Source organism: Aedes aegypti, chromosome 3, assembly GCF_002204515.2.
Source record: "Aedes aegypti strain LVP_AGWG chromosome 3, AaegL5.0 Primary Assembly, whole genome shotgun sequence".
NCBI classification, from domain to species: domain Eukaryota; kingdom Metazoa; phylum Arthropoda; class Insecta; order Diptera; family Culicidae; genus Aedes; species Aedes aegypti.
The window spans coordinates 100730392-100738967 of record NC_035109.1 but is presented as its reverse complement, the minus strand read 5'-3'; positions in this window follow the sequence as shown (position 1 = coordinate 100738967).

Genomic DNA, 8576 nt, shown 5'->3' with positions numbered 1-8576 from the left:
ACCCAGAGCATCAAACAACACATTTCTCTGAATGCCTTCAGAATGAATCTCTAAAGTGGAACTTAAAGATTTTTTTTAATTTTATGATAAAAATCCATGGAGAAATTTCTTTAGAAATCCTTAGAGGTATCACCCGTGGAAATCAATGAAGAAATTTCCAGAGAATTTCCTGGATAGATTCCTTAATATATTTCTGGGAGAACTTTTAAAGCAATCCCTGACGGAGTTTCTAAAAGATTCTTTAAGGTAATTCCTGGTAGATTCGTTCGAAAAAATCCTTCAAGAAATACTGGACGGAATTGATGGATAAATTCCTTCAGAAATCCTTGGAGAAATTTATATTAGCTTATTGAAGTAATTCCTGCAGAAATCCCAGGACGAATGCCTCGTAGGGTCCCTTCAGAAATACAAGAAAGAATCTTTGGAGGAAACGCTGGTGGAATTTATAAAAGAATTTATTGAAGACTCCCTAGAGGAATACCGAAGGATAACCTGGGAGATCCTCTCAAAAAATTGCAAGTGGAACCTCTAAAGGAATTCCTGCTGATATCCCGTGTACAAAGCTTTGATGAATTCTTTTGCAGTATTTTTCTTGAAATCTTTGAAGGCTTTCTGGTGGAATCCTTGGAGGAATTCTTGGTGGAATCCCTGGAGGCACTTGATGAATCCTTGGATAATTTGTGTGTAGTATCTGTATAGAAATGCCTGAATTTTCGCTGGAGGAATTCTAAAATAAATCTTTGGAGGAATTTTTGGTGGAATTCTTGAAGGAAGCATTTGAGGAACAACTGGAGAAATCCCTTGGGCAGTATTTGTATAGATCCCTGGAAAAATCTGTTGAAAAATTACTAGAAAGAATCGCTGAAGAAATTCCTGGTGGATTTTCTGAACTAACTCCTTGTGGAATTTAAGTCCTAGGAGTCCTAGGAGCAAGCCATTAAAAAAGTCCTGGTGAAATCCTTGAGGGAATTTCTGGTGATAAATATCTTGAGAAATCCCTTGAGAAGTATCTGAAAGAGTTCGTGATGTGATTCCTGGGTAACGCGTGACGAAATCCTTGGAACTAACTCCTAGAGAAATTTCTGAAGAAATCTATGAAAAAAATGTTATAGTAATCTCTGGAGGAATTCTAGGAGGCAGTCTTGGAGTTAGCCCTGAAGAATTACTGAAGAAATTCCTTGAGGATTTTCTGGGACAGATCTTTGAAGGAATCAGTGGCGGAAATTCACAATAATTTATAGAGGAACCTCTGAAGGAATCCTTGGAAAAATTCCACTTGAAGGTATGCCTGAAAAATGTTCCCGGAGGAAATTCTATTTGAATTTGTGAATAAATTTCTAGAGGAATTTTTGATAAAATTCGTGGTAGAATCCCGGGAAGATCTTTTGGTCGAATCCTTAGTATAACTTCTGGATTCCTGGAAAAACTTCAAAGCAAAATAACTAGAGGAAACCACTAAAAGATTCTAATGGCTGCTTGGGCACGTCAGGAGTTAATCATCAATATTAACCTCCTTTTCCCGAGCAGCCTAGATAGCCGCGTAGTGTCGGTAGCGGTTGTTTCAACTGGCTAAGAATTAACACTACGGACTGCCTGTTCCGGTGGTAAAAGTCCACCTCACAGGTGACCCCTAATTTATGGTGTGATGCGTACCGTGCCTAAGAATGAATGGTTAGGGGGGTCTAAATAAAACCTAACCGCAAACGGAGCCTGTGGGGTACCAGGGCGCCCTCCACAGTATTGAGTCCTTCCTGTGCTACCCGGAGCAATGGTGCAGGTGACCTTGTGTTTCTCCGAGATAATCGGCTGCCCTTCTTCAGTCTCTATCTTGAGGCTTAATAAGGGTGGGATTATGAATATGTTGACATTTAATTTAAATTATCACCTATATGGATTCGCATTATGCGTTTTACACAGTGTATTCTGTGCTCTTTCGCCTTTGGCGACTTTAAATAGATACCGATCTGGTTTTTTCGTTGCTGGTCTTTTTCGTGCTGAGATTGCAAAAAGCTTAATCCTGCGTAGTTTGGGTAGTGGCTACGGTTAGGTTAGCTCAGATCAATCTTCAGCATAAAAGAACAGCAACGATCAATCTTTGCAGACTCATGCAAAATGGTGCAGCCCAAGTGGCGCTAGTTCAAGAACCCTACTTTCGTAGAGGGAACTTCTATCTAGGTAACCTTGTGGACCCAGTTTTTGCTACTTTTAGCAAGCTTGAAATGGCAAACTCGCGCTCCATGCCCCGCGCATGCGTGCTCGTTAATAAAGCAATCGTTGCTACACTCATTTCTGAGTTAACTACCAGAGATGTATGTGCTGTCACAATCGATGTTTCTGTTGGTGACCTCAACAGGAAATACGTCTATTGTTCGGTATATTTACCACATGATGAACCATCCCCAACGGATGACTTCAAACGAGTTGTCGTACACTGCGTAACAAAAGGCCTTCCGCTGATTGTGGGCAGTGATGCCAATGCTCATCACATCATCTGGGGCAGCTCGGATATCAATTTGAGAGGCTCCAGTCTGATGGAATACTTAAGTAGTACAGACCTTGGATTACTTAACATAGGCAATCGCCCAACCTTCATGGTTTCTAATAGAGAAGAAGTGTTAGACATAACGCTCTGCTCGAATAGAATCAGTCACGAGTTGACGAATTGGCATGTATCAGATGAGGAATCATTATCTGATCATCGCTACATCTTCTTTGAACATTCAAATGTAACTGCGCAGACTTTGCGTTTTAGGAATCCCCGGTCAACAAACTGGGAACTCTACATTGAATTGGTTGCGACCAAATTTCATGGATATTCTCCGTTCATTGAAAATCCAAGTGATCTGGATGATGCCGTTGATACTACAACATCCTACATTATGGAAGCTTTTGAAGAAGCATGTCCTCTGCGGTCTGTAAAGACTACAAGAGGGACCCCATGGTGGAATTCCGATCTGACTAGACTCAGGAAACAATGTAGAAGGAGTTGGAACAGACGCCATTCAGCTGGATCAGAGTCGTTCAAATCAGCTCGCAAGGCTTACAAGAAGGCTCTTCGTTCTGCTGAACGATCCGGCTGGAAAAACCTTTGTACAAATGTTTCCAGTTTGAGTGAAGTCAGTCGGTTGAACAAAATTCTTGCAAAATCTAAGGATTTCCAAGTGAACGAAATTCGCTTACCTAATGGTGACTTTACTTCTTCCGATGAAGAAGTTTTAGAATGTTTATTCAATACACACTTCCCCGGATGTGTGGACATAGCATCTACGGATGAACCAAATGTCTTTTCATGTAGTTACGAGTCTCTGGCCTCGGCTCGCAGTATCGTAACTACTGAATCGATTCAATGGGCACTTAATAGTTTTGCTCCTTTCAAATCTCCAGGAGCGGATGGGATTTATCCTGTTCTGCTCCAAAAGGGATTTGAGTCTATCAAACATGTTTTGAAAAAGCTACTTGTAAGCAGTTTTGCTACCGGGTACATTCCCAAATCCTGGCGTGATATTACTGTAAAGTTTATCCCAAAAGGAGGACGTGCGTCGTATGAGGAAGCGAAGAGTTTTAGACCAATCAGTCTGATCTCTTTTCTTCTGAAATGTCTGGAACGCATTATCGATCATCACATCCGTGATGTTTATTTGGCAAACATGCCTCTTCATGTGAATCAACACGCTTACCAATCTGGAAAGTCCACTGTGACTCTTTTACACAAAGTTGTATACGATATCGAGAAAGCATTCGCTCAGAAGCAATCGTGCTTGGGTGTTTTCTTGGATATTGAGGGTGCTTTTGATAACGTGTCTTTCGATGCCATATTGGAAGCCGCACGAAACCATGGGCTACCTACAATGATTACCAATTGGATTCATCAAATGCTCAAAAACCGACATCTCTTCTCGACATTGCGTCAAGCAGCGATTCGAAAATTGAGTGTTTGCGGATGCCCCCAAGGGGGAGTCTTGTCACCACTTTTGTGGAATCTCGTAGCAGATACGCTATTGAGGCAACTCAATAATTGCGGTTTTCCAACTTATGGAATTGCCGACGACTATCTAGCTCTGATAGTTGGTATGTGCATAAGCACCCTATTCGGCCTGATGCAAAGTGCTCTTCAGGTAGTCGAGAGTTGGTGTCGCCAATATGGCCTTTCGGTTAACCCGAATAAAACATCTATTGTTCTTTTTACGGAAAGACGAAACCGCGATGGAATTCGACCTTTACGTCTTTTTGGCACTGAGATTAATGTGACTGATCAAGTAAAGTATGTCGGAGTCATTCTAGATTCCAAACTTTCATGGACACCTCACATTGATTTCAGAGTCAAAAAAGCTTGCATGGCCTTCGGTCAATGCCGGCGAACCTTTGGTAAAACTTGGGGCCTCAAACCCAAATATATCAAATGGATTTACACAACAGTTGTTCGACCAATATTGGCATATGAATGTCTTGTGTGGTGGCAAAAGGGCGAAGTGAGAACAATCCAATCAAAATTGGGCCATCTCCAAAGGATGTGCTTGATGGCGATGTCTGGTGCGTTCTCTACAACTCCCACAGCGGCGCTCGAGGCCCTTTTCGACGTTGCGCCATTACACATATATCTTAAACAAGAAGCACTTTCTTGCTCTTACCGTTTATGGGTACTGGATCTACTGGAGAAAAATCCAGTGAATCGTAGATCTACACACACTTCGTTGTTTCCACTTTTGGTGAATTGGGACAAAATTGTCCTTGCTCCAAGTGATCTCACAATTGCTTGTAACTTTCCTTACAGGACATTTACCACACAATTCCCTTCACGGGAAGAGTGGACGTCTGGCTATTTGGAAAGAAGTATATCAAACAATATAGTATGTTACACTGATGGCTCCCTTCTTGAAGGTAGAGCTGGTGCAGGAGTATATTCTCGTGAGCTAAGGCTGAATCAGTTTTACTCACTTGGTAGAAACTGCACCGTTTTTCAGGCGGAAATATTTGCTCTTATGTGTGGAGTGCAATCAGCACTTCAACAGCGCGTAATGGGTAAAGTCATATACTTCTGTTCAGATAGTCAGGCTGCTATAAAAGCTCTCGCTTCGGCCAACTCAAGGTCGAAGCTTGTTATCGCATGTCGAACTCAAATTGAGGAACTGAATTCAGTCAACTCTGTAAACCTTGTATGGGTACCTGGCCATTCTTCCATCGCTGGAAATGAATTGGCTGATGAGCTTGCTCGCGATGGAGCATCGCATGACTTCATTGGCCCTGAGCCGGCTATTCCAATTTCGAAGTGCTGGGTGAAGCTTCAGATAAACTCTTGGGCGGCAACTCAGCACAAGCAATATTGGAATAGTTTGGAGTCGTGTCGTCAAACAAAATTGTATATTACTGAGCCCTCTCCAAAGGTGGCGAAGTATTTAACAAATCTGTCAAAGCAGAATTGCAGTCTCTTGGTCAGAGCGTTGACAGGCCACTGCCGACTCAACTATCACATGGCAAATATTCAGCGTGCTGACTCATTTGTGTGTAATAGTTGTGACTCCGATTATGGAACTTCGTATCACCTGATATGTAACTGTCCAGTTTTTGCGCAAATGCGATTCCAATTATTTGGTAAACACTTATTAAGTGAAACTGAATACAGAAGCCTGAATCTTCAGGACATCCTGTTATTCTTAACCCGCTGTGGTAATGAGCTATAGGCTCTCTTTACGCTCATGCGTTTTGCAGTGCCCTTTTTAGGGCGCTGTTCGAACCCATTGTGGTATGGAGCTACATGCTCTCATTTCGCTTATGCGATCTTCCCTCTTCAAGGGACCCCACTCCTATTTCCTCCCATCTTTCCCTTCCCTTTCCTCTCCCATCGGGTAGATGATGAAATAGGCTCAAATATGGCGATGGCACAAATCTCCCAACTGGTGGGGAACGTGCCTTTGGAGCCGGCCTTCTGATACCTGATTAGTATAACTCCTGGATTCCTGGAAAAACTTCAAAGCAAAATAACTAGAGGAAACCACTAAAAGATTCTGGATAGAATGTTTGGAAAAAATACCATACCCGAGCAAAGACGGATAACTCGATGATATCAAATTTATAACAACTTTAATTATCGCTGTTATCATATTGATATTCTGTTATCAATGATAACCGAGTGATAACAAAATTGGTTATCATTGTACCTGTTTGACAGACATGTTTGATAACAGGTTGATAACAAAATATGTCACGGCGTGTATATGGGAAAGGATTATCACAAAAAAATAGGCATCGCTAAATCTTTCACCATTCGAAAATATAGGTTTTTAGCTTCCATTTGATGTGTTTCCCAAAAAAGTCCACCGAGGGATCCCGAACATTTTTTTATTTAAAATTTTTGTTCTTTAGAGTACATTATTATTAAATGTAATCATTGTAAAAGACAGTTTCGTTGGTCTTAAGCTCGATGAAAGTTTCATTTCCATATAAAAGTTCATAAAATACATATACGTACATATATATTGAGTTTCATTTTGTAAAAAACAAAACTGTCTTATATGATTTTGAGGATTGATTGAGCTATAAGCCACTTATTCGATTAGATATGTTGGAAGTTCGACTGTTCACTTATTCGTATTGTGAAAGTATATTTAACCGAGCACTGTTTCCTTTCATGGTTAGAATACATAAAAATTAATTCTTCTTCTGTCTAGCATTACACCTCTGCTGGGACATAGCCTGCTTCCCAGCTCAGAGTTCGTTGAGTACTTAGTTATTAATATTTTGAGCACAAGATCACATAGGACAGTTATGTCCATTACAATATGTAATCATATATATCTTTGTTATATCAACTTTCATTTGAAATTTGGGCTACCATTGAGCTTGAGAGAAAAAAAAACTGTCTTTTACCATGATTATATTTGAAAATAATGTACTACAAGGAACAAAAAATTAAAATTAATAAAAATGTTCGGGATCGCTCGGTGGATTTTTTTTGGAAACCCGTCAAATGAAAGCTAAAAACCTATATTTTCGAATGATGAAAGATTTAGCGATGCCTATTTTTTTGTGATAATATTGTTCTACCACACACGCCGTAATGTTATCACATATCTTTCTCATAACATTTTTATATAGCATGTGTTATTAAACAAAGTTGACTTTTCGTGATACAAAATTTTATAAAATTATTTGAAGCGTAAGTTTTATCTAAAACGCTCATCTATCAAAATTTTTCCTTGATATATGACCATGAAATTCAAAAATATGATAATGCAGGTTTAGTTATCAACTTAAACTCAGTGATAACATAATTTACTATATCTTTGTTATTCGACAAATAAATTGGAGTTCTCATTTTTCTTATGTTGGCTGTTAATTCACCCTAGGTGATAACAAAATCAGTTATCAAACGATGATAACCAGGTAACAAGATTTGTTATCATTTGGCTATTCAACTTTGCTCGGGTAGCCATTCCCATATCAATGGCTGCTCAGAATATTTCCCGAAAGAGACCCTTCATGATTTCAGAGTTTTGCCGGAATATTTCGTACGAATTATAACTGGAATTCCTCATTAAATATTTAGTTCGTCCGGTACTTAAATATTGAAAATTCTTCTCTTCCTTACTGCGATTATTGCCGAAAAATCGGTAAAAGATTCTTCCTCACAGCCACAGCATTCGAAAAAAAAAAACAATCACATACTCACTAGACTCTCGGCAAGTTTAAAAACTTGCGAAGAAATATCGTGTTGCTGCAACCGAACTTGACAGTCGGTCAAACGGTTGCAGCAACATAAACCGGTTTGACTAACTTGGGGGCGGAGTCAATGTTGGTCAAACCGTCTGAGCGTCTGTGGGCTGCATAAGGTTCACAACTACATCTACACTAGGGCACGCATACCATTGGGCGTGATAACCACTATGCATTTGTTTACATCGGTGGAGAGCCGGTGCTAACACGGGCCTGTCATTTTCATAGAAGAACTGTCAAAGTGCTTCCCGATCAGCTGATTTGAGACGTCATGTGAATAGGCCTATAGTAGCTTTGCTTTTCAATGATGGATGATGATTGAAGCAAATAGCTAGCAAATGTCATCAATGCAGTCTTGGTTCAAACAACATTCGCATTTGATGCTTAGCAGTTACATATGTGATATAGCCATGATGTTTAGCTTCTCGACTTCCGATCTTGAGGATCGGAGTTCAATTAAGGTTCTTTTTTTATGCGAAACCAGTGTTTATTTTGCGGGCAAAAATGCGTCTCTAACGAAAACTGGTAATGAATGGCACGTAAAATTCGTCAGTGAAAAGTTCATCATATATTTTCCCTTCATTTATATGTCAGATATTCTTTCGAAATATCTTGTTGGCAACTGTCTTGTTCTCATTCCTTCTGAGACAGTGCCTATTTATCAGCTCAATGGGCACTTTCGCAGTTCAAGGGTTCATTCACAAATTTCATAACGCCAAAAATTGCCATTTTTTGACACCTACCCACCCCCTCGTACCATTTTTTTTTCTATAGAAATCCTACACACTGTGTATGAGCTTTAACATTTTGAGGACAATTCAAAATTTAGAAATGTTTCAGAATCCAATCTCCCATATGTTCCTTAC